This window comes from Rhinopithecus roxellana, chromosome 16, assembly GCF_007565055.1.
Source record: "Rhinopithecus roxellana isolate Shanxi Qingling chromosome 16, ASM756505v1, whole genome shotgun sequence".
In the NCBI taxonomy this organism is placed as follows: Eukaryota; Metazoa; Chordata; class Mammalia; order Primates; family Cercopithecidae; genus Rhinopithecus; species Rhinopithecus roxellana.
In genome coordinates, this window is record NC_044564.1 from 30515122 (window position 1) to 30540474 (window position 25353).

General features: G+C 42.8%; 1 long non-coding RNA gene across 4 annotated transcripts in view; it reads left to right on the top strand.

Moving 5' to 3' along the window:
• Window positions 1–25353, top strand: part of LOC115894002 — an 80191-nt gene that overhangs the window by 33790 nt on the left and 21048 nt on the right. For 2 of the 4 annotated variants that reach the window (XR_004054050.1, XR_004054049.1), the window contains exons 3-7: window positions 7800–8175; window positions 10382–10450; window positions 16183–16294; window positions 17759–17891; window positions 23679–24294. This is a non-coding gene — a long non-coding RNA (uncharacterized LOC115894002). Of the gene's footprint in view, window positions 1–7799; window positions 8305–10381; window positions 10451–16182; window positions 16295–17758; window positions 17892–23678; window positions 24296–25353 lie in introns of those variants that run through there. The other 2 variants (XR_004054052.1, XR_004054051.1) reach the window with 2 other exon arrangements.

Consider the following 25353-nt stretch of genomic DNA (forward strand, 5'->3'; position numbering starts at 1 on the left):
ATAACATATTTAATCATTCTCAGATTGTTCCACACTTAGGCCAGTTTTTCACTTCATAAATAATACTGCAGTGATGCCCTTTGTACCTTGGATTTGCATATCTGAAAATTCCCTTAGAAGGTACTCCTAGAGGTAGGATTTCTAGTAAAATAGCATCCTGGACCTCACTTTAGTCATCACTGTTAAGTCAGCCCAAAGTGTTTCATCTTGAGTCTGATAAAGTATTTAGTAACTAGAATAGAAAAAGGACTTGGTAACTTTTGCCTATATGGTGGTTTCATGGCATGCAACTGGAGGACAAAATAATACAATGATGTTCATCATAATTATGATTTGGAGCTGTTTAAAGGAGATAATAATAACAGCTAACATTTATTGGGTGGTTTATGTGTGCTAAGCTGTGTTTTAACTGTTTTTCACATACTAACTCCTTTAATTTCATCACCACTCTAGAAGGCAGGTACTATTGTTATCCCCATTTTACAGATGGGGAAGCTGAGGCACAGAGAGGCTAAATTACTTATGCAAGGTAAATGGCTGAGCCAGGACTCAAAGCCAAGCACTTTGGGTGCCAGCCCATGCTATTCACTATGCTGAATTCTGCCCAGAAACAATCAAGTGGGGAAGGATCCTTACCTCCCACATGCCGGGATACATGGCACAGGGCTGCCTAACCTGGGGGGAGACAGTCCCTCCCTGCTCACTGCGGAGTTCCTGCCTCCTCTACCCCTGCTCTTCTTCCTTTTTTTTTTTTTTTTTGAGATGGAGTTTCGCTCTTGTTGCCCAGGCTGGAGTGCAATGGTGCGATCTCTGCTCACCGCAACCTCCTCCTCCTCAGTTCAAGTGATTCTCCTCCCTCAGCCTCCCGAGTAGCTGGGATTACAGGCATGCGCCACCACACCCGGCTAATTTTGTATTTTTTTTTAGTAGAGACAGGGTTTCTCCATCTTGGTCAGGCTGGTCTTGGAACTCCTGACCTCAGGTGATCTGCTCGTCTCGGCCTCCCAAAGTGCTGGGATTACAGGCATGAGCCACTGCACCCAGTCTCTTCTTCTTTTACCAGCTGTGTCCCTGTCGGGTATGGACAGGACAGAAGCCCAGCTGCAGAGCACCCAATTCTCTATCTGGAAGGGAAGATAAATGCGTATCAGGCTGTTCTCCATTAGCTGCTTATTCAGGAAGGAAGGATGGAGGGAGAAAATGAATGCAAAAACACTGCTTTAGGACTTTGGAGTTGTAGTTTCTTTTCAGTTTTGTTTTCCACAGTTGTGAGAACATTAGCCTTGCCTATTTAGCAGTAGTATTTCCTTCACAATTTTCCACAAGTTCCTTTTCAAGAGGTTCTCAGCTCATCCATTGGTGCAGTGCTAGATGTGAACAGTAAAAATAGGAGTTATTAAGGACAACGGTGACAGTGAATTCTGAAGGAGGTGACTATTGTTTTCGATACTGTCCATAGCAGATTACCTTGGTTACAAATGACCTCCAAACAGTTGTTCAGCTTGGACGCTCCATGCCCCATTGTATATAGAGAGAGTTTGGGGCTTAAGTTCTAATTAATGGCCATTTTCTCTTGTCCCACCTCCTAATGTTGACTTAAAACAATACCAGTGTCACACAAGACTATACAGGTTGTTTCTGTTTAGGTCAAGTAGACTGGCACCCCGGTGAAACACAACACGATATCCACAACAAGAAAGAAACACAGCCTTCATCGCCTTCCTCTTTTTTATCTTGCCAGGTTCCTCTGATGAGAACCCCACCAGAGATAATTTGCCTGTGTGTTCACGCACTGGCTCACGACTGAAATCTGTAGAACTTCCAATAGCACCAGAAGTGAACGTGGGGAGAAATGAGCCACAGAACCTTTGGGAAATGCTACCAGCATAGAATCTTCCCAGGGGTTTAGGTCTCTGCAGTAGGGGACTCTGTACAGTCAGAAACATGCTTTAAGCATCCACTCTGTCCAGATTTGAGCCTGGTGCCTGGCCCATAGAGATGCCCAATCATTATAAACTGAATTGAAGTGAGTTCTGTTGAGTTGGAGTGGGTGGGATAGTAAAAGGTAGAAAAAGGGATGCTCTCTTCTTTGATTTTCAGATAGTCTAATAACAACAACAATAATAATAATTAATATCTATGAAGAGTTTACTATGGGACAGGCCTGTTTTCAAGCACTTTACATGCATTATTTTTAAAATTCATACAATATTCCCATGAAGTAGTTATTTTTAATATTTCCATTTTAGATAAGAAAGCTGAAGTTAAATCACTTTCCCAAGGTCATAATACTAGCATGCAGGCTAGGCATGGTGGCTCACATCTATAATTCTAGCACTTTGGGAGGTGAAGGCAGGAGGATTGCTTTAACCTAGGAGTTCAAGACCAGCTTGGGCAACATAGTGAAACCTTGTCTCTACAAAAATAAAAATTACAAAATTAGCCAGGTGTAATGGTGCACACCTGTAGTTCTAGCTACTAGGGAGGCTGAGGTGGGAGAATCACCTGAGCCTGGGAGATCAAGGCTGTAGTGATCACGCCACTGGACTCTAGTCTGAGCAACAGAATGAGACCCTGTGTCACCTGGTGCGGTAATTCATACCTGTAATCCCAACACTTTGGGAGGCTGAGGCGGGTGGATTGCTTGAGGGCAGGAGTTCAAGACCAGCCTGACCAACATGGTGAAACCTTGTCTCTACTAAAAATACAAAAATTAGCTGGGCGTGGTGGCAGGCTCCTGTAATCCCAGCTACTCAGGAGGCTGAGGCAGGAGAATTGCTTGAACCCAGTGAGAGGTGAAGCCAGCTGGACTTCCCGGGTCAAGTGGGGACTTGGAGAACTTTTCTGTCTAGCAAGAGGATTGTAAAACGCACCATTCGGCGCTCTGTAGCTAGCAAGAAGATTGTAAAATGCACCAATCACCGCTCTGTAAAACGCACCAATCAGCAGGATCCCAAAAGTAGCCAATCACAGGGAGGATTGAAAAAAGGGCATTCTGATAGGACAGAAACAGAACATGGGAGGAGACAAATAAGGGAAAAAAGCTGGCCACCCCAGCCAGCAGCAGCAACCCACTTGGGTCCTCTTCCATGGTGTGGAAGCTTTGTCCTTTTGCTCTGCACAATAAACCTTGCTACTGCTCACTCTCTGGGTCCTCGCCATCTTTAAGAGCTGTAACACCCACCTTTAAGAGCTGTAACATTCACCGCAAAGGTCTGTGGCTCAGTTCTTGAATTCAGTGAGACCACGAACCCACCGGCTGGAACCAATTCCAGACACACCAGGAGGTGGAGGTTGCAGTGAGCTGAGATCGCACCATTGCACTCCAGCCTGGGCTACAGAGCAAGACTCCATCTCAAAAAAAAAAAAAGGTTGAGACCCTGTCTCAAAAACAAAACAAAGGGCAGGCACGGTGGCTCACACCTGTAATCCCAGCACTTTGGGAGGCTAAGGTGGGCAGATCACCTGAGGTCGGGAGTTCGATACCAGCCTGACCAACATGGAGAAACCCTGTCTGTACTGAAAATACAAAACTAGCTGGGTGTGATCGCGCGTGCCTGTAATCCCGCTACTTGGGAGGCTGAGGCAGGAGAATCATTTGAACCTGGGTGGCAGAGGTTGCAGTGAACCGAGATTGCTCTATTGCACTCCAGCCTGGGCAACAAGAGCAAAATTCCGTCTCAAAAAAAAAAAAAAAAAAAAAAAAACCTAGCATGCAGTAGAATTGGAGCCCCAACAGTCTGACTCTAGAGCCATTCACTATTCCACTGTCACTCAAATGGAGTATTTTAGGGGCCTGAGTTTTCTATGAGAGGTAGTATATCTATACAGCATCCTGAAGAAATATTACAATGGAGTTTGCACCCTAACAAACATGTATGTATTTATAGAAGATGTTATTTGTACTGTTAAATCATATGTATATATACCATGTATTTTATCTATATTTCTACAAACTGATCAGCAACATGTGATAGTGAAGCTGATTTGAGCGATCTTTTATAATTAGTGAAGTATATTTAAACATGTATTGAAGGATAATATACCTACAGAAAAATGTACATAGCATATGTGTATAGCTTCATGAGTTTTCACAAACTGGAATACACTCGTTCATCCACCTCCCAGAACAAGAAACAAAACATTCTCAGCACTCCAGAGACCTGGTCCAGTCTCTCCCTCCCCTGGGGGCAACCTCTATCCTGATTTCTGACACTACAGATTACTTAGCAATGGGAAATTCTAAAATCTTTTTCTTTTTTTCATTCATTTTTTTTTTTTTTTTTTTTTTTGAGATGGAGTTTCGCTGTTGTTGCCCAGGCTGGAGTGCAGTGGTGCGATCTCAGCTGACTGCAACCTCCGCCTCCCGGGTTCAAGTGATTCTCCTGCCTCAGGCCTCCCAAGTAGCAGGGATTACAGGTTCCTGCTACCATGCCCTGCTCATTTTGTGTATTTTTAGTGGAGACGGGGTTTCACCATGTTAACCAGGATGGTCTTGATCTCCTGACCTCATGATCCGCTCGCCTAGGCCTCCCACAGTGCAGGCATTACAGGCGTGAGCCACCGCGCCCGGCCAGCATTACATTTTAAAACGAACATGTGGCCAGAATGTATATTAGGTGGCCATCTTTGGAAAATACAATCAGTCATACTTGTAAACAAAAGAATGTTGATTAACATGTGGATTAATTAGCTGAGTGTGGTGGCGCATGCCTGAAGTTCCAGGCTAAGGTGAAAGGATCACTTGAGCCCAGGAGATTGAGGCTGCAGTGAGCTATGATCGCACCACTGCACTCGCGTCTGGGTGACAGAGTGAGACCCTGACTCGAAAAAGAAAAAAAAATGTGGATTAATCCCCAAAAATAAAAAAGGCATTAGAATGCCTAGAAAATTATCAGTGTTGTGATGGGAAATGGTTGGTGGGTGTAATAAGAATTCTTTCTTTTACCTCCTGCTGTGAATTGATGAACATCAAACTCATCTGTAGGTAGTCTCACTGAATTCTACCCAAGAAGCAGCATTTTAAAGATGACTAGTCTTTCGTTCTGTAATTGTCTTGTGTTTTATTTTACTACATAATTTGGCATGAATCAAGTTTAAATCCCTTGTTATTTGTAATGAAAGGTTTCTAGTCATGTTGTTTTCAAATGTTACTTGTAAGCATGTATTAGTTCCTTCTTGAATTGCTACAGTGAAACACTGGAGGCCGGGTGTGGTGGCTCATGCCTGTAATCCCAGCACTTGGGGAGGCCGAGGTGGGTGGATCACGAGGTCAGGAGATTGAGACCTCCTAGCTAACACGGTGAAACCCCATCTCTACTAAAAAATACAAAAAAATTAGCCAAACGTTGTGGCGGGCGCCTGTAGTCCCAGCTACTCGGATGGCTGAGGCAGGATAATCCTTGGAATCTGGGAGGCGGAGGTTGCAGTGAGCCTAGATTGCGGCACTGCACTCCAGCCTGGGCAACACAGCAAGACTCTGTCAAAGAAAGAAAGAGAGAGAGAGAGAGAGAGAGAGAGAGAAGGAGAGAGAGGGAGGGAGGGAGGAAGGAAGGACTGGAGACTCGGTAATTGGCTCATGATTTCACAGGCTGTATAGGAGGCAAGGTGGTTTCTGCTTCTGGGGAGCCCTCAGAAAACTTATGATCATGGCGGAAGATGCGGAGGGAAAGCAGACACCTTACATGGCTGGAGCAGAAGCAAGAGCTGGGGGTGGGGGAGGTACTACACACTTTTTTTTTTTTTTGAGACGGAGTCTCGCTCTGTCCCCCAGCCTGGAGTGCAGTGGTGCAATCTCGGCTCACTGCAAGCTCTGCCTCCCAGGTTCACGCCATTCTCCTGCCTCAGCCTCCCGAGTAGCTGAGACTACAGGCGCCCGCCACCACGCCTGGCTAATTTTTTGTATTTTTAGTAGAGACGGGGTTTCACCGTGTTAGCCAGGATGGTTTCTATTTCCTGACCTCATGAGACCCGCCTCGTCCTCCCAAAGTGCTGGGATTATAGGCGTGAGCCACCGCGCCCGGCCAGGTGCTACACACTTTTAAACAACTAAATCTCATGATAACTCACTGTCACAAGAAAAGCCCCGAGGGGATGGTGCTAAAGCATTCATGAGAAACTGCTCCCATAATCCAATCACCTCCTACCAGGTCCCACCTCCAACATTGGGGATTACAGTTGACATGAAATTTGGTCAGGGACACAGATTCAAACCTTATCAAAGCATACCCTTTCTTGTTTGTATAAGAAACAAGACATGCGGTTTCCCTCCAACTGGAGCCTTCTCAATCTCCTCATAAATAATCCAGATTTTCAGGGTTCAAAATACTCCAGAGCTATAAAGTAGGGACTGCTGAAAGGTGTATTAACTCCTCCAGGCCTCCAAGGTGCTGTTTAAAATGTTACTGCTTCATATCCCGTAATAGATGCTGAAACCTTATTGATGGTCTGTCTCCTGATTGTTTGTATGTGGAGGTTGAAGGTTTGGAAACAAAGAGTTGGTGAACTAGAGCAGGACACTGAATTAACTCTTTCAGCAAGGCTTAAAATAAAGGAGTTTAGTCATATAAACTCTAAAGCCTAAAAGATACTGAAGCTTCCAGAATGAATCAGTAGCTAAGACAGTGTTATTAGATGCAATAATTACTGGAGGGGTGAAAACCTTGTTGATGCTGACTGAGAACAGGTACATTTAATACTTCTTTTATAGCAACATTTCCAATACTGTACTAATATGAATATTAACCTAGTGTCTGTGTATTAAAATATGCATATTCTGGTTATATAGAAGAAACCTCAAACTGCCATCTTTTTATTATTAATAAAAGGTTAATCAGGTTTATGTTAACATCTTCAATTCATAGATTGATCTGTTTGCAATAGGGAAAGAAATGAGACCATCAGTGGCTAGTTTAAAAAATTCTACCTATAATAATAAACAAATATGCATGAATATAGAGGCAACCTGAATAGTAGGTATATTTTGGATCTGGTGTAACTAGATACATGGGAAGAAAGCCCTGATTTGTAGCATTTGCCAAGCTATATGGTGCAAATATTTCTACCGTGGCTGACTTCTAGCTACCCACATGGCATCTGATATTGCATTTGGAGCCATTCACGATATAAAATGTCTAGAGAATGAACCTCTATGCAGAGGAGCACCAAAGTGCCAGACATAAGCAAAGAAGCATCTTTACTTCAATCTCAGTCAAGCTTCCTAAGCACCCCAGACCCAGTCACCATCTGACCACAACCACAGGACAGACTCTTTTGTTGGTTCACCATCCAGAACATGTGACTTCTAGCTACTTGGGGCAGAGGAAAGAAATCCTGGGAAACTCATAGCTCTTCAGTACCTGTGGACCAGAACTAGTCATGTGCCCCCTCACTCCAGCTACAAGCAGGCTGAAAAATTGCGGGCAGCATGTGGGCATTTGGTGATTAGTAAATGTCTTGGTCATAATGTTATGTGGGATTCTTGGCCTCTTTTTTTCCTCCCTTCCCCTTATCTCATCCTCTGTAAGAAATTTAAAAGAAAGAAAGAGAGAGACAGAAGGAAGAAGGGAAAATAGGGAGGGAGGAAGAAAGGAAGGAATGAATGAGGCAGGAAGGGAGAAAAAATGGAAGGAAGAATACCAGAAGGAATTTGCTCTATAGGATGTAAAATGCAACCACTAAAACTACCAACAAAACAACACTCTCAGCAGATACTGCTAAATAAAAACTATTAACAAAGAACTGTAATAGCAGAGGCTTTCACTGTGTTTTTAACCTGTTTCATTTTTCTTTTTAATCAGCAATGATAAGGAAACTAAACTGGATTAAGTGCTATCATCTTGGAGGTGCAAAGGCAAACAAGGAGAAAGAAGTGATTGAAGAGCACTTCAGAAAGCCTGGTGCATTCAAATCAGCAGGGCTTGATTACTCGCATCCCAGGACACTTAAGGAATTGGCAAATATAATTGCAAGACCACCAGCCTTTATTTTAGAAAATGAAGGTTGGACAGAAGAAGGTCCTGACAAGTAGAATCAGCAGATGGAGTACCTGTTTTTTAAAACAGGGAAAAGGACAGCTGTAGTAATTATAGACTATTCAGCTTATCTTGGATACCTGGGAAGATACAAGAGCAAATCATCAAACAATCAATTTGCAACCACCTAGAAGAGCACAAGGTACTGGGTCGTAATCAACATGATTTTGTGAAGTGCAAATTATGCCACACCAATTTAATTTTATCTATGATAGAGTGATGAGCCTGGCAGAAGAGGGGAAAGAAATATCTACAGCCGGACTTCAATAAGGTTTTCTATTTTTCCATTTTTATTTAAAATATTCCATTTCCTGGCATTTTCAGTATCCACCTTCTGAGAGGATGCTATCTGAACAGCAGTTGGGTAGGTATGATGCTGGGTAAAACACTCAAAATGGTAAAAACAAGGATTCTACTCCAGGCTGACATAGTTAGTAGTAGTAGTTGTTATTATTATTTTAATCAATTGATGTAGACAAAAGTGACAGTAGTGAGGTGAAGATGGCATTCTCCATCACTGATGAGACATATGACAGAAAATAGGCGATGTAACAACCCATTGAAGAGGTCCAACAGCTAAGTAATATGAGATCCAGAAGTGGAGAACAGACAAAATGGCATAAGGGACATTACTAGAGAAATTATATAAGAAAATTTCCGAGAAAAGGACACATTTTTACATTACAATAACCCTCTAAGTGCCAACAGTGATAAATGGGGAAGATAACCCACTTGGACATAATTTTGTAAAGTTTTTAGAACTCTAAGAATAAACAAAAGTTTTAGAAAGCTTCCAGAAGGAAAAATTAGGCCAACTATAGAGGAATGTAAACTGAACAGCCAAATTCTCATTAACATCTCTGGCTGCTGGAAGATAATAGAGTAGTCCTTTCAGTTCTGGGGGAAATTAAGTTTGAAACTAATTTACATATCCAGCCTACCTATCAATCAACTGTGAGGGTAGAATGTAGGTATTTCATACAAACCAGGGCTTGTAAAATTTACTTGCAAGGACTCCTTTTTTAAGTTATTTGAGCATGTATTCCAGCAGGATGACGAAGTTATCCAAGAAAGATTAAGGCAAAGGATCTTTCTAACACAAGAAAGGAAAGTAGTGTGTGATTAAAAAAAAAAAAATCCATTTTAAAGTAGGAGGACAAAGAGTTCCGAAGAGAAGGACTCTGGGGCAGAAGTATTGCATGCAGTCCATAGTGTTACTAGGAGAACAACAACAAAAGTTTTAGTATAGGCCCGGCGTGGTGGCTCACGCCTGTAATCCCAGCACTTTGGGAGGCCAAGATGGGTGGATCACGAGGTAAGGAGATCGAGACCATCCTGGCTAACATGGTGAAACCCCGTCTCTACTAAAAACACAAAAAATTAGCCGGGTGCGGTGGCGGGCGCCTGTAGTCCCACCTACATGGGAGGCTGAAGCAGGAGAATGGCGTGAACCCGGGAGGTGGAGCTTGCAGTGAGCTGAGATGGCGCCACTGCACTCCAGCCTGGGCGACAGAGCAGAGACTCCGTCTCAAAAAAAAAAAAAAAGTTTTAGTATAAGATAAGCTATATATTTAGTCAATAAAAAGATAGGAAATTAATAATTCCAGAAAAACCAAAAGCTAATTGAGTATATGGCCCAATTTAGAAGAATAATGTATAATTTTCAGTAATTTAGGGGGTGTGAGAAAAAGACTAGTACATGGTGCTAAGACATTTTTCATTGAATATATGAAGGGTATGGTAAACATATGAAGGGTATGATAAATATATGAAGGGTATGATAAATATATGAAGGGTATGATAAATATATGAAGGATATGACAATGGCCCATAGAGAGGAAAATTGCATTCCTAATATGCTACCTAGTTCAGCAGTGCACAATATTGATGTAGTCTTACTAATGTAATTACTTTTTGTTGTCGTTGCTGTCTTAACTACAGTCACCATCCTGTACATTAGATCTCTAGAATGTATTCATCTTCTAAGTTAAAGTTCATCCTTTACACTCAACTTAAGGACAAAGTAAGGAAGATCTTGGTTATGTTGCAAAAAAAGGCAAGCATTATTCTTCATAATATAAAAGTATAGGTAACAAAAGGTGGGAAATGGAAAGTTAAGGAAATATGAAGAGAAGGATAGTATCATAGATACCTGCAACTTCTATAATCTGAAGTCAGGATACTGACTCAAGTTTTTGGAATGAAAAATTGAGGTGTAACATACTATTTAAAGTTAAAGGGTAACCACAACAAAACTTAAAAATAATGACATAACTACCTAACACTGAAGGAATTGGGAGGATGAAGAAAACATAAATGAGCTAAATTCTTATCTTTTATACCTGCAGGCCATTAGATAACCAAGAAATTGGAAAGAAGAGTGATTTTTCCAAACACTTCTTATATTCAAAGCATGCGTAAGTCATGAGTAGTTTTTTTGTAGGCAGATCTGTATGGTCGTGGGGGTATAATCTCAGAGCACAGGTGCAGACAATCTCTGTAGCATAGGGACACATTGTGTTAGGAATGATCTTGCAGCCATAGCATTTTTTCAGTTTCATTATCCATACCCAGTTATAAGATTGTATTTGCAAACTTAAAGATGTATTTGCTTTAATACTCTCTTAAATTTTCCTGGAATTATCTTTGATATTTCACAGAATACTGTCTCCAAAATTTAATAGCTTGGTACATGGCCATGTGGCTTTATCTAGTGTTTTATTGTCTCTGACTTCTGTTCCAAAAGAATATATTTTCAAGATTGGGTTATTGTTCTCACTGAATTAAATGCTCACTGGAACTTGCTCCTTAGATGACCTTGTTATAGAATAAAAACTATTTAAAAATTATAACTCTAAACATTAAAATAATAGGCCAGGGGTGGTGGCTCACGCCTGTAATCCCAGTACTTTTAGAAGTTGAGGTAGGAAGATCACTATAGCCCAGGAGCTTGAGACCAGCCTGGGCAACAAAGTAAGACCTCCTTTCTACAAAATATTATTATATTTTTTTAATTTGATGAACTTTTTTTTTTGAGACAAGTTTCGCTTTTGTTGCCCAGGCTGGAGGACAATGGCACGATCTCGCCTCACTGCAACCTCTGCCTCCCAGGTTCAAGGGATTCTCCTGCCTCAGCCTCCTGAGTAGCTGCCATTACAGGCATGCGCCACCATGCCTGGCTAATTTTTGTATTTTTAGTAGAAACGGGGTTTCACCACGTCGGTCAGGATAGTCTTGAACTCCTGACATCATGATCCACCTGCCTCAGTCTCCCAAAGTGCTGGGATTACAGGCATAAGCCACCCCACAGGGCCGATTTATTTATTTTTTGAGATAGAGTCTCGCTCCTGTCACCCAGGCTGGAGTGCAGTGGTGCGATCTTGGCTCACTGCAACCTCTGCCTCCCAGGTTCAAGCATTTCTCCTGACTCAGCCTCCCAAGTAGCTAGAACTACCGGTGCCCACCACCACGCCTGGTTAATTTTTGTATTTTCAGTAGAAACAAGGTTTCACCATGTTGTCCACCACGCCTGGTTGATTTTTGTATTTTCAGTAGAAACAAGATTTCACCATGTTGTCCAGGCTGGTCTTAAATTTCTGACCTCAGGTGATCTACCGGCCTCGGCCTCCCAAAGTGTTGGGATTACAGGCATGAGCCACCTCACCCGGCCTAAAAAATTACTCTTGACTGGAGTTAAATAATTTCAAATTTTGCACAAAACTGGGACTTTCTTATTTTTAAAACATATTTATTTATTTATTTATTTATTGAGATAGAGTCTTGCTCTGTCACCCAGGCTGGAGTGCAGTGGCATGATCTCGGCTCATTACAAACTCTGTCTCCTGGGTTCAAGCAAATCTCCTGCCACAGCCTCCCAAGTAACTGGGACTACAGGTATGTGCCACCACACCTGGCTAGTTTTTGTATTTTTAGTAAAGACGGGATTTCACCACGTTAGCCAGGCTGGTCTTGAAATACTGACCTCAGGTAATCTGCCCACCTCCACCTCCCAAAGTGCTGGGATTACAAGCATGAGCCACTGCGTCCGGCCAATTTTTTTTTTTTTTTTGACAGAGTCTCGCTCTGTTGCCAGGCTGGAGTGCAGTGGCATGATCTCAGCTCACTGCAACCTCTACCTCCCAGGTTCAAGAGATTCTCCTGCCTCAGCCTCCCAAGTAGCTGGGACTACAGGCACGCACCACTACGTTTGGCTAGTTTTTGTATTTTTAGTAGAGACGGGGTTTCACCATGTTGGCCAGGATGGTCTCGATCTCTTGACCTTGTGATCCGCCCGCCTTGGCCTCCCAAAATGCTGGGATTGTAGGTGTGTGCCACCATGCCCGGTCCATGTTTTTAATTTAAAAAAATTTTTTTTCAGAGATGGGGTCTCACCATGTTGCCCAGGCTGGTCTTAAACACCTGGGCTCAAGTGACCCTCCCACCTCAGCCTCCCAAAGTATTAGGATTACAGGTGTAAGTCACTGTGCCTGCCAAAGCTGGGACTTTCTTAATAGGCCGGTTATACTATTTCAAATATTCATTATTCTTTGTTTGTTTTTGAGACAGGGTCTTGCTCTTTTGCCCAGGCTGAGTGCAAGTGGTACGATCAGGGCTCACTGCAGCCTTGACCTCCCAGGCTCAAGTGATCCTCCCACCTCAGCCTTCCAAGTAGCTGGGACTACAAGCACACACCACCACGCCTAGCTAGTTTTGTTTGTTTGTTTGTTTGTTTGTTTTTTGTAGAGACAGTGTCCCTCTATGTTGCCCAGGCTGGTCTCGGACTCCTGCAGTCAAGCTATGCTCCCACCTCAGCCTCCCAAAATGCTGGGATTACAGGTGTGAGTCATACCACTCTTGAGAGCCTTGTTATTCCAACTTATGTAAAATATGAGCATATCATAAAAGAGCAGTATTTATTTTAAAAGTTTTGGGTAAGAGAGCCTCTTTACAACTAGAAAACTAAAAGCAGAAATGTTTAACAGAGCCCGGGCACAGTGGCTCATGCCTGTAATCCCAGCACTTTGGGAGGTTGAGGAGGGCAGATCACCTGAGGTTGGGAGTTCAAGACCAGCCTGGCCAACATGGTGAAGCCCTGTCTCTACTAAAAATACAAAAACTAGCCAGGTGTGGTCATGGGCACCTATAGTCCCAGCTACTTGGGAGGCTTAGGCAGGAGCATCACTTGAACCCAGGAGGCAGAGGTTGCAGTGAGCCAAGATGGTGCCACTGCACTCCAGCCTGGGTGACAGAGCAAGGCTCCATCCAAAGAAGAAAAAAAAAAAAGAAATGTTTAACAGAAAGTCTCACACAAACCCACAGCTAACATCATACTGTATGGGGAAAAGTTGAAACGTTTTCCTCTAAGATCTGGATCAAGACAAGGATGTCCACTTTCATCACTTTTATTCATCATAGTCCTAGAACTGCTAGCCAAAGTAATTAGGCAAGAGAAAGAAATAAAAGACAAACAAATTGGAAAGGAGGAAGTCAAAGTGTCCCTGTTTGCAGGTGACATGATATTATGTATAGAAAACCCTAATGACTCCACCAAAAAAATGGTTAGAACCGATAAACCAATATAGTAAAGTTGCAGGATGCAAAATCAACATACAAAAATCAGTAGTGTTTTTTTATACCAATAATGAACTATCCAAAAAAGAAATCAAGAAAATCCCATTTATAATAACTAATATATATATATATATATATATATATATATATATATAATCTAGGAATACATTTAACCAAGGAGGTAAAATATCTCTACAATGGAAACTATAAAACACTGATGAAAGAAATTGAAGAGGATACAAATAAATGGAAAGATATTCTGTGTTCATGGACTGAAATAATTAATATTCTTAAAATGTACATACTACTCAAAGTGATCTGCAGATTCACTGCAATCCCTGTCAAACTTTAAATGACATTCTTCACAAAAAATAGAAAAAAATCAATTCTAAAATTTGTATGGAACCACAAAAGTTCCCAAATAACCAAAGCATTCTTGAACAAAAAGAACAAAACTGGAGACATCACACTACCTGACTTCAAAATATACCATACAAAGCTATGATAACCAAAATAGCATGGTATTGGCATAAAAATAGACACATAAACTATAGACACACTATGCAAATGGCACTAAATAGGGAACACAGAAAGAAATCCACACACAGCCAGCTGATTTTCTGTGATGGTACTAAGAACATACATTGGAAAAAGGACAGTATCTTCAATAAATGATGTGGGGAGAACTGAATGTCCATATGCAGAAGAATGAAACTAGACACCTACCTCTCACCATATGCAAAAATCAGCTCAAAATGGATTAAAGACTTAAATGTAAGATCTGAAACTATAAAACTACTGAAAAAAAAAAAAAAACATAAGGGAAATACTTCATGACATCGATCTGGGGAAAGATTTTTTGGATGAGAACTCAAAAGCACAGCCAGGCGCGGTGGCTCGTGCCTGTAATCCCAGCACTCTGGGAGGCCAAGGCGGTGGGTCACCTGAGGTCAGGAGTTCAAGACCAGCCTGGCCAACATGGCGAAAACCCATCTCTACTAAAAATACAAAAAAATTAGCCAGGCATGGTGGTAAGTGCCTGTAATCCCAGCTACTCAGGAGGCTGAGGCACAAGAATCACTTGGATCTGGGAGGCAGAAGTTGCAGTTAGCCGAGATTGCACCACTGCACGCCAGCCTGGGTGACAGAGTGAGACTCCTTCTCAAAAAAAAAAAAAAAGAAAGAAAGGCCTGGCGCAATGACTCACGCCTGTAATCCTAGCACTCTGGGAGGCTGAGGCAGGCGGATCATGAGGTCAGGAGATTGAGACTATCCTGGCTAACATGGTGAAACCCCGCCTCTACTAAAAGTACAAAAAATTATCCGGGTGTGGTGGTGGGCGCCTTTGGTCCCAGCTACTCGGGAGGCTGAGGCAGGAGAATGGTGTGAACCCAGGAGGTGGAGCTTGCAGTTAGCTGAGATCACGCCACTGTACTCCATCCAGCCTGGGCGACAGAGTGAGACTCCCTCTCAGAAAAAAAGAAAACAAACAAACAAACAAAAAAAAACAAAAAAAGCACAAGCAATGAAAGTAAAAATGGACAAGTGGAATTACATCACACCAAAAACCTTCTGCACAGCAAAGGAAATAATCAGTAGAGTGAAAAGACAACCTACAGAATGGGAGAAAATATTTACGAACTGCATCTGAGAAGGAGTTAATATCCAAAATAGATAAGGAATTTAACTCAATAGCAAAAAATAAATAATCCAATTTAAAAATGGGCAAAAGACCTTAGTAGACGCTTTTCAAAAGAAGACACACAAATGGCCAATAGGAAAAATGTAAGCCAGGCGCGGTGGCTCACGCCTGTAATCCCTGCACTTCGGTAGGCCAAGGCAGGCGGATCATGAGGTCAAGAGATTAAGACAATCCTGGCCAACATGGTGAAACCCCATCTCTACTAAAAATACAAAAAGTTAGCTGGGCGTGGTGGCGGGCGCCTGTAGTCCCAGCTACTCAGGAGGCTGAGGCAGGAGAATGGCCTGAACCCAGGAGGCGGAGCTTGCAGTGAGCCGAGATCGCACTACTTACACTTTAACCTGGGCTCCATCTCAAAAAAAACAAAAACAAAAACAAAAATTAGCCGGGAGTGGTGGCAGGTGCCTGTAGTCCCTGCTACTCGGGAGGCTGAGGCAGGAGAATTGCTTGGACGCGGGAGGCAGAGGTTGCAGTGAGCCATGATCGCGCCACTGCACTCCAGCCTGGTGACAGAGCAAGACTCTATCCCCCCCCCCCAAAAAAAAGAAGAAGGAAAGAAAGAAAGAGAGAGAGAGAGAGAAAGGAAAGACTTCAAGGAAAATATTTGTTCTTGAGGAGCTAAGAAGATAACTAGATAAACATATGCAACTCTGTTTCTCTGTCTCTTGCATACCCTTCTGTGTAAGGGAACAACAATTCTTTTCAACATCCTTTAACGTATGCCACCTCTTGAACACACACTAGCTAAGAAAATCTGTTCAGTTTTAAAATTAATGACAATGAGTGGTTTCTTAATTATGTAGGGAGAAACATTTTGAGGCTGTCTTTGTATCTTGTTTTGGTGGTGATCATTTTTTTTCATTCCCATGACTGCAGGAATATTGATCTCAGCGTTACTTTGACCATTAATGAATTATGATGGCAATAAGCAAAGATGCGCACCTGTAGCCTCTGGGGAGCTTAATCTTCTGCTACAACGTTTGCATTTGTAAGTCAGCACCTGTGTAATCTATATTCTATTTGTTATTCTCCTTTAATTACATATTGGTAGTGGTCCATTTGCAGGCTGGGAGCAACCAACTGGAGCATCAAAAAGATTATTAAAATATTGACTTTAAATTAAAAGGCCAAAAAGGAAACAAGACAGGGTTTGTTTCTACCCATTCCGTTATGATGGTTCAGGAACAACTATTTCCTTTCATCTCAAGTTTCAAGAATTGTGCAAGGAACTCCCAAATGCCCTTTACATTCGTTCATTCTTTATATCTTGCCCCACTCGCTGTGTTTCTTTGTATTATCTATGTAATCCATAGTTCAAATGTAAATTCAGATTTTCTCCATTGTTAAAATGATGTCCCAATAATTAATTATAAACGATTTTTTCCCCCAGATTAGGATCCAGTGTAGGATCCTGCCTTGTACTGAGTTCCCATGTCTCCTTTGTTCCTTTAATATGGAGAAATTTCTCCGCCTTTCTTAGTTTTCTTAATTTGACTTTTTTTTTTTTTTTTCTTTTTGAGATGGAGTCTTGCTCTGTTGCCCAGGCTGGAGTGCAGTGGCGCAGTCTCGGCTCACTGCAGCCTCCATCTCCTGAGTTCAAGCGATTCTCCTGCATCAGCTTCACGAAGCGCTGGGATTACAGGCATGCACCACCACACCCGGCTAATTTTTTGTATTTTTAGTAGAGATGGGGTTTCACCATCATGGTCAGGCTGGTCTTGAACTCCTGACTTCAGGTGATCCACCTGCCTTGCCCTTCCAAAGTGCTGGGATTACAGGCATGAGCCAAGGTCATGCCATTGCACTCCAGCGCGGGCAACAAGAGCGAAACTCTGTCTCAAGAAAAAAAAAAAAAAATTGACCTTGATATTTTTTGCCTGGTCATGTATAGCTCTTTTTGAAATAAGAAAAGTCTTGCTATTTTATAAAAAATGGACTGTCTTTGGTTTGGTAGTATGGCATAAAATATCTTAGAAGGGATGAGTTATTCATTCGGTTCTAGATATTTTCTAATTTCTTTTGTGATTTAGTCTTTATACTACAAAATATGTAAAACTGGGTCACTTAATTTGTGATTTTTTTTTTTTTTGAGATGGAGTTTTGCTCTTGTTGCCCAGGCTGGAGTGCAATGGTGTGATCTCAGCTCACTGCAACCTCCATCTCCCAGCTTCAAGCAATTCTCCTGTCTCAGTCTCCCAAGTAGCTGAAATTACAGGCTCATGCCACCACACCCGGCTAATTTTGTATTTTTAATAGAGATGGGGTTTCATCATATCGGTCAGGCTGGTCTCGAACTCCTGACCTTAGGTGATCTGCCCACCTCGGCCTCCCAAAGTGCTGGGATTACAGGTATGAGCCACCACCCCAGACGAATTTGTGAATTTTCTAGTTACCTTTTTCCTAATGGTATCTATATTTCTTTCTTTTTTTCTTTCTTTCTTTTTTTTTTTAGAGACAGGGTGTCTCTCTGCTGCTCAGGCTGGAGTGCACTGGTGCAATCATAGCTCACTGCAGCCTCGACTTCCTGGGCTCCAGTGACCCTCTCGCCTGAAACCGTACTCCCCCTCAAGCAGCTGAGACTACAGGTATGTACCACCACACCCAGCTAATTTTTATTTTTTGTGGAGACGGAATCTTGCTTTGTTGCCCAGGCTGGTGTTGAATTCCTGGCCTCACGCAACCCTCCCACCTTTGCCTCCCAATGCACCGGGAGCCACTGTGCCCCGCCCTGTATTTCCATTACAAGTGATGTTTTAGCATCATTCTGTGAAGCCCAGGGAACAGATTCTGTATGATTTCAGTAATGTGAAAGTTGTTCAGACTTGCTTTATTGTCCAGCATACATCAATTTTATAAATGTTCCAAATACACTTGAAAAGGAAATGTTTTCTGTGGTTGTTGGTGGGAGTGTTCCTCTTGTCAATTGTGTCAAGTTTATTAATCTTGTTCAAGCCTTCTGTATGTTAATGATTTGCTTATTTTTTGCTTGTTTTGGGTGTTTGCTTATTCTATCATTTATTGAGAGAGGGGTGCTAAAATCTCTCACTGAAAGTATGACTTCATTTCTTTCTTCAGTTTTTGCTGTATACATTTTGAGGCTAGGTTATTAGGTTGAATACAAATTTAGAATTCTTATATCTTCTGGTAAACTTAACCTTTATCTCATAATAAAGTTTTCCTATTTATCTCTAGCAATACTTTCTGCTTTAACCACTAACTTAATATTAATATAGCGACACCTTCTTTCTTCTGGTTAATATTTGCATCGATTTTGTTTGTTTGTTTGTTTGTTTTGTTTTGTTTTGTTTTTTGAGACAGAGTCTCACTCTGTCACCCAAGCTAGAGTGCAGTGGCGCCATCTCGGCTCACCGCAACCTCTGCCTTCTGGGTTCCAGCGATTCTCCTGCCTCAACCTCCCCAGTAGCTGGAGCAGCTGGGATTACAGGCATTTGCCACCACGCCGGGCTAATTTTTGTATTTTTATTTTTTTTAATTTTTTTTTTTTTTTTTTTTGAGACGGAGTCTTGCTCTGCCACCCAGGCTGGAGTGCAGTGGCCCCATCTCAGCTCACTGCAAGCTCCGCCTCCCAGGTTTACGCCATTCTCCTGCCTCAGCCTCCCGAGTAGCTGGGACTACAGGCGCCCGCCTCGTCGCCCGGCTAGTTTTTTGTATTTTTAAGTAGAGACAGGGTTTCACCGTATTAGCCAGGATGGTCTCAATCTCCTGACCTCGTGATCCGCCCGTCTCAGGCCTCCCAAAGTGCTGGGATTACAGGCTTGAGCCACCGTGCCCGGCCGTATTTTTAGTAGAGACGGGGTTTCACCATGTTAGCCAGGCTGGTCTTGAACTCCTAACCTCAGGTGATCCACCCACCTCGGCCTCCCAAAGTGCTGGGATTACAGGCATGAGGCACTGAGCCTGGCCCATCCTTCTTTAATCCTTTTCCTTTTCCTATCCAATTACTTTCAATCATTTCGAACATTTTATATGGCTTTCCTTAATTTTTAAATATTAATTTAATAAATAATTAATTAAATACTTAATAAAATATTTAATATTTTAAAATATTCCTTAAATTTTAATTTATAAAAATCATATTTTTGCTGATTTTTAAAAATTAAATTATAGACATTGTGACTATTCAAACCAACATATCTCCAAAAATAATTCCCTAATATCATCTAACACCGAGCCCACACTCAGCTAACTCCAGTTGTTTATAACGTGACTTTTAGAACTGTGTGTGTCAGCTGGGGGCGGTGGCTCGCACCTGTAATCCCAGCACTTTGGGAGGCCGAGGTGGGCAGATCATGAGGTCAGGAGTTCAAGACCAGTCTGGCCAATATGGTGAAACTCCATCTCTACTAAAAATACAAAAATTAGCCAGGCATGGTGGTGCATGCCTGTAGTCACAGCTATTCCAGAGGCTGAGGCAGAAAACTGCTTGAACCCGGGAAGTGGAGGTTGCAGTGAGCCAAGATCATGCCACTACACTCCACCCTGGGCGACAGTGAGACTTCATCAGAAAGAAAGAAAGAAAGAAAGAAAGAAAGAAAGAAAGAAAGAAAGAAAGAAAGAGAGAGAGAGAGAGAGAGAGAGAGAGAGAGGGAGGGAGGGAGGGAGGGAGGGAAGGAAGGAAGGAAGGGGAACTGAGAGAGAGAGAGAGAGAGAGAGGGAGGGAGGGAGGGAGGGAGGGAGGGAAGGAAGGAAGGAAGGGGAACTGTGTGTCATTGCATTTAACTGTATGGCTCTTAGTCTTTTAAAATATAAAACAAGCTAACTTAATTGATAAATTGTTATATCAGGAGTGACCATAGGCAATGAAACAGATATTTTAAAAATAACTCTTAAAAATATATAAGGAATATATTCAGTACATCCCCTTTATAAGAAAAATCAGAAAGGTACAGAAAGTAGAAATAAGAAAAGAAATTTTTATGGCTTTTACCAATTGTGAGCATGACTACCTTCCTGATGCATTTATCTGTCTAGCTCCTTATCTGTCAATACTTTTACATGGTAAGACCATTCTGTATGTAATTCTCCATTTACTGTAGGCAGTTTTATATCTTGCTTTATATCTTTAAAATTAATATGATTGTAATTTTTGTTTTTAAGAGACAGGGTCTCACTTTGTTGCCCAAGCTAGGCTGGAGTGCTGTGGCATGATCATAGTTCACTACAGCCTTGAACTCCTGGATTTAAGTGATTCTCCTGCTTCAGCCTTCCAAGTAGTTGGAACTATAGGTGCACACCACTGCACCCAGCTCATGAAAAAAAAAATTTTTTTATAGAATGGGATCACTTGCATTGTTGCCCAGGCTGGTCTCAAACTCCTGGCCTCAATCTGTCCTCCCACCCTCAGCCTCCCAAAGCACTGGGATTACAGGCGTGAACATTTGGAGTGTTTTGCAATTGTAATAGTTAATAAAAATAAACATATTTTTGAAGAAATTTTAGTCTGCTTCACATTATAGCCTAATCCTAGACTCTGAAAAGTGGAATTTCTCCCCTCCCTTCCTTCCTTCCTTCCTTCCTTCCTTCCTTCCTTCCTTCCTTCCTTCCTTCCTTCCTTCCTTCCTTCCTTCCTTCCTTCCTTCCTTCCTTCCTTCCTTCCTTTTTCTTTCTTTTTGAGACAAAGTTTTGCTTTTGTTGCCCAGGCTGGAGTGCAATGGCGCAATCTTGGCTCACTGCCACCTCCGCCTCCCAGGTTCAAACAATTTTCCCGCTTCAGCCTCCTGAGTAGCTGGGATTACAGGTGCCCGCCACCACACCCAGCTGATTTTTGTATTTTTAGTAGAGATGGGGTTTCACCATGTTGGCCAGGCTGGTCTCCAACTCCTGACCTCAGGTGATCCACCAGCTTCGGTCTCCCAAAGTGCTGGGATCACAGACATGATCCACTGTGCCCAGCAATGAAATTTCTTAACACAAAGGCTTAACCTCTTTTAAGGCTTTCCAGAAAATTGTTCCAAACTTTTAAAATTCCAGTGAGCTACAGTTTACTACATTGAGATTAATGTCCTCGTCATAGCAGACACAGCCTGTCAGGCTTCACGGATACTTGTTTTGGACACCTGTCCTGGAAGCTGAAGATGTCAGATACTTTCCCAGGATCTCTTGAAGCGGGGGCACTGCCCTGCGACCTGGGATAGACCAATCCAATTGGCTCCCTCCAGACTGCGGCAGAGGCTGTTTATACAAAGAGGCACAGTAGAGAATCCTTTTGGGGGATGCCTGTAGTGGCAGGAGCTGAGGGGTGCTGCATCTGATGCACAGAGCTGAAGTGGTGGCCATGAGGTCCAGCACTCAGCACTGGTGGCAGTGGTGTCCTCACCAGTAAGGGCTTGGGCATGATTTTGGCTCTGGCTGTGGCTGATTCTAGTTTTTCTTCTTCTTGCCTATTTACTGAGCCTGGTTGTCTAGCCTTTCCTGATCTTCTTTCAAGTCCCAGTATCCTTCAATAAATTACTTTTCTATTAAAACTAGTCAGTTTGATTCTATTGCTTACAAAGAAGAATGTGATGAATCTTCTATACAGGGATTCTTCTTCTGTGTAGCAAGGCCCGTTTCAAATAGCAGGAGAACTGGCATGCTGAGGGAGTGCCAGGGCGATACAGAGAGCTCAGCATGGTCACGTGTCAGGGCTGGGAGTTGGAAGAGCCCAGGTCAGTGAACTGGGACAATATTGGAATCTGAAGGTAAAAATAGCTTCTTAAGAAGTTAACATCAGCCAGGCGCAGTGGCTCATGCCTGTAATCCCAGCACTATGGGAGGCCGAAGCCAGTGGATCACAAGGTCAGGAGATCGAGACCATTCTGGCTAACACGATAAAACCCCACCTCTACTAAAAATACAAAAAATTAGCCGGGCATGATGGCATGCACCTGTGGTCTCAGCTACTTGGGAGGCTGAGGCAAGAGAATCACTTGAACCCAGGAGGCAGAAGTTGTAGTGAGCTGAGATTGCACCACTGCACTCTAGCCTGGGTGACAGAGCAAGACTCCATCTCAAAAAAAAAAAAAAAAGAAGTTAACATCTATGGCCGGCCACGCCTCCACAACTTTGGGAGGCTGAGACAGGTGGATCACTTGAGGCCAGGAGTTTGAGACCAGCCTAGCCAACATGGTAAAACCCTATCTCAACTAAGAAGACAAAATTATCTGGGCAGGGTAGTGCATGCCTGTAGAACCAGCTACTTGGGAGGCTGAGGTAGGAGAATCACTTGGACCCAGGAGGTAGAGGATGCAGTCAGCTGAGGTTGTACCACAGCACTCCAACCTGGACAACAGAATGAGACTCTATCTCAAAAAAAAAAAAAAAAAAAAAAAAAAAAAAGTTTGATTCTTGGGCATGCAGTCTGTATGGTAACAGAGTGATTCGGGGGCTGATTCAGGAATCCAGCTCTTGTAAACGTGTTACTAGAAACCAGGTCTGGGCCGGGCGCGGTGGCTCAAGCCTGTAATCCCAGCACTTTGGGAGGCCGAGACGGGCGGATCACGAGGTCAGGAGATCGAGACCATCCTGGCTAACATGGTGAAACCCTGTCTCTACTAAAAATACAAAGAACTAGCCGGGCGAGGTGGCGGGCGCCTGTAGTCCCAGCTACTCGGGAGGCTGAGGCAGGAGAATGGCGGGAACCCGGGAGGCGGAGCTTGCAGTGAGCTGAGATCGCGCCACTGCACTCCAGCCTGGGTGGCAGAGTGAAACTCCGTCTCAAAAAAAAAAAAAAAAAAAAAAGAAACCAGGTCTGGTAAGGTGCCTAAACATTAAGCCTCTGAATGGACAAGAAGCCAGGCAGCCTAGGTTGGAGACGGGTGTTGGGTCTGAGACTATACATGGGGCGGGGGACAGTGGTAGATGGAGCTGTGCCGACGTGGAGTGGAAGCTAACCACCATCGGGGAAGGCCATGGCAACCACTTAGGAATTTCTTTATGGCTATTTCTTCAGAACCAATTTCCAAGTAATATGACAAAAGCAGCCTCATAATGTAAGAGGTAAACTCTGTTTCTGACCAAAAACAGTATTACTCAGTTTGATATCTTTCCCGTAGGGATGGGCTTTGGTAAATTTTGGCCATTTCAAAAATCCAGAAAACCAAGTCTGTAACCACTAGGGACATTTAAAAGAACATCGCCAGCTTTAAAGGCGATCTTTAGAATAGTTATTTATTTAGGCTTTATGTGTTTCCAAACTGAACCAGTGTTTCACATCAGCTATCTTCTCTAACCCTCTCAACAACCTGAAAGGTAGGTATTAGTAATCCCATTTCATGGATGAAAGAACAGACTGAGAAGTTAATTATCAGATTAGATTGTAAATGAGTGGTAAAGCAAGAATTCAAACCCAGATCTGGTTCGCTTTTCTGTAGGCAGTGTTTAAGAAGGATCCAGAAATACTTCAAGCAATGCCAGTGATAGTGTTGCCTCCTCAGAAGACTGCTTTCAGGGGAACAGTATACATCTGCCCTGTAAATTCTGGATGGTAAATATGACAAAAACTCTCTGCTTGACCCAGCTCTAGTGAGACTGCTCCAAGCCCTCTTCTCAACATGGCTCAAGCTTGGGCTTCAGTGTACATTTTGTTGGGCCTGCATTGCTCAGTTTTAGCAAGAGTCCGGTTAAGTTAAAGAGAATGTCACCTTTGATATCAGATTCTTCCATATCTGATCAAATTCCTTATCCCCTACCTTCAATATCTGATCATTCTGCCCTGTCTGCACCAAGAATCTCCCCTCACCCTTGGTGTCTCCTCTTAGTAATTTTCCATCCACCAGTCTCTTCCCACTCTTCAAGCCTACTCCTTGGCTGTAACTCCCTACCCCTCCTTGTCTTATTTGCAATTGAACTCTGTTCTACACTGAGGTGTCTTTTTCCTGATTGCAATAGTTCCTGAATAAAATCTGTTTTTACTGCTTTATCCACTGGCTAGCTCTGGTTTTCTTTACCAGAAGTCACAGTTAACACATGTGAAAACCCATTTGCAAAACAAATCCATAGGACTCAGTCCATGTGCTGTGAAGTCTTTGATTAAGGGCTTAAAAACAATGAAAAGTAATAAACAGATCTGAATGCAATTCAGGTAATAAAACACTTTCATTGGTTTTCATACTCAGCAAAAGTATTTTTACTGATTAAAAGATAAATAATCCTCACTCTACTAACTCAATGACACATTGAAACATTAGCCTAACTTGTGCACCTTTCAGCGAAGCTACTCTCTTTGCGTAGGCACAGCCTTTTCCGCCAAGGTACAGGAGAGCAAGCCCACACATGAATTCCGTTCATCTCAGGGCATTTCTTTCTGTAGTTCTTAATGTGTCTTTGTGAAGGAATGCACACTCACAACAGCTGAAAATCTAACTCTCTAGATTTCATTTAGCTAACATTAGGCCAGTCTTTGGACTGAAGGTAATGCCTACATATAGGAGGAAGGGAGAGGAATCTCTGAATTGCAACCCTTTTAGACTTCCTCCATGATGAAGCAGAGAGGGGAGGACTATTGTTTGGGAGATGTGTGTGGGAGGTGAAGATTTCAGATTTTCTTTAAAGTAATAGTTGGCTGCACAGGCAGCAGCAAAGCCGACCTGTACATTGCGGGATTGTCTCTGTGTTAAGAGGTCTGGCCAAGCTGGGGGGCCTCAGCAGGGGATTGCTCAGTTGATCAAGTCTTAATTTGTCTCTTCCACTCAGGGTGGTGCTGTCTGTCCCTTTCATCTCCCAATCACCGACATGGTGAGAGATGTTGAGGGCAGTGCTGTGTTATCTTAAGGTTTCCTTCAAGAAAGCAAAACCAAACAAACAAGCAAACATGTTTTGCTTCCCAACTGTGCACCCCTAGGGGAGATTCAAAGGCTCTTCTGAACCAGACAGGTGCTGATGTCTCTGCTGCAATTTGGATGTGGGTTTGGCGAGGGTGGCAGGAGTGAAGGGAAAGCAGAGGAGTGAAGGGAAAGCAGAGGGGTGAAGGGAAAGCAGAGGGGTGAAGGGAAAGCAGAGGAGTGAAGGGAAAGCAGAGGAGTGAAGGGAAAGCAGAGGAGTGAAGGG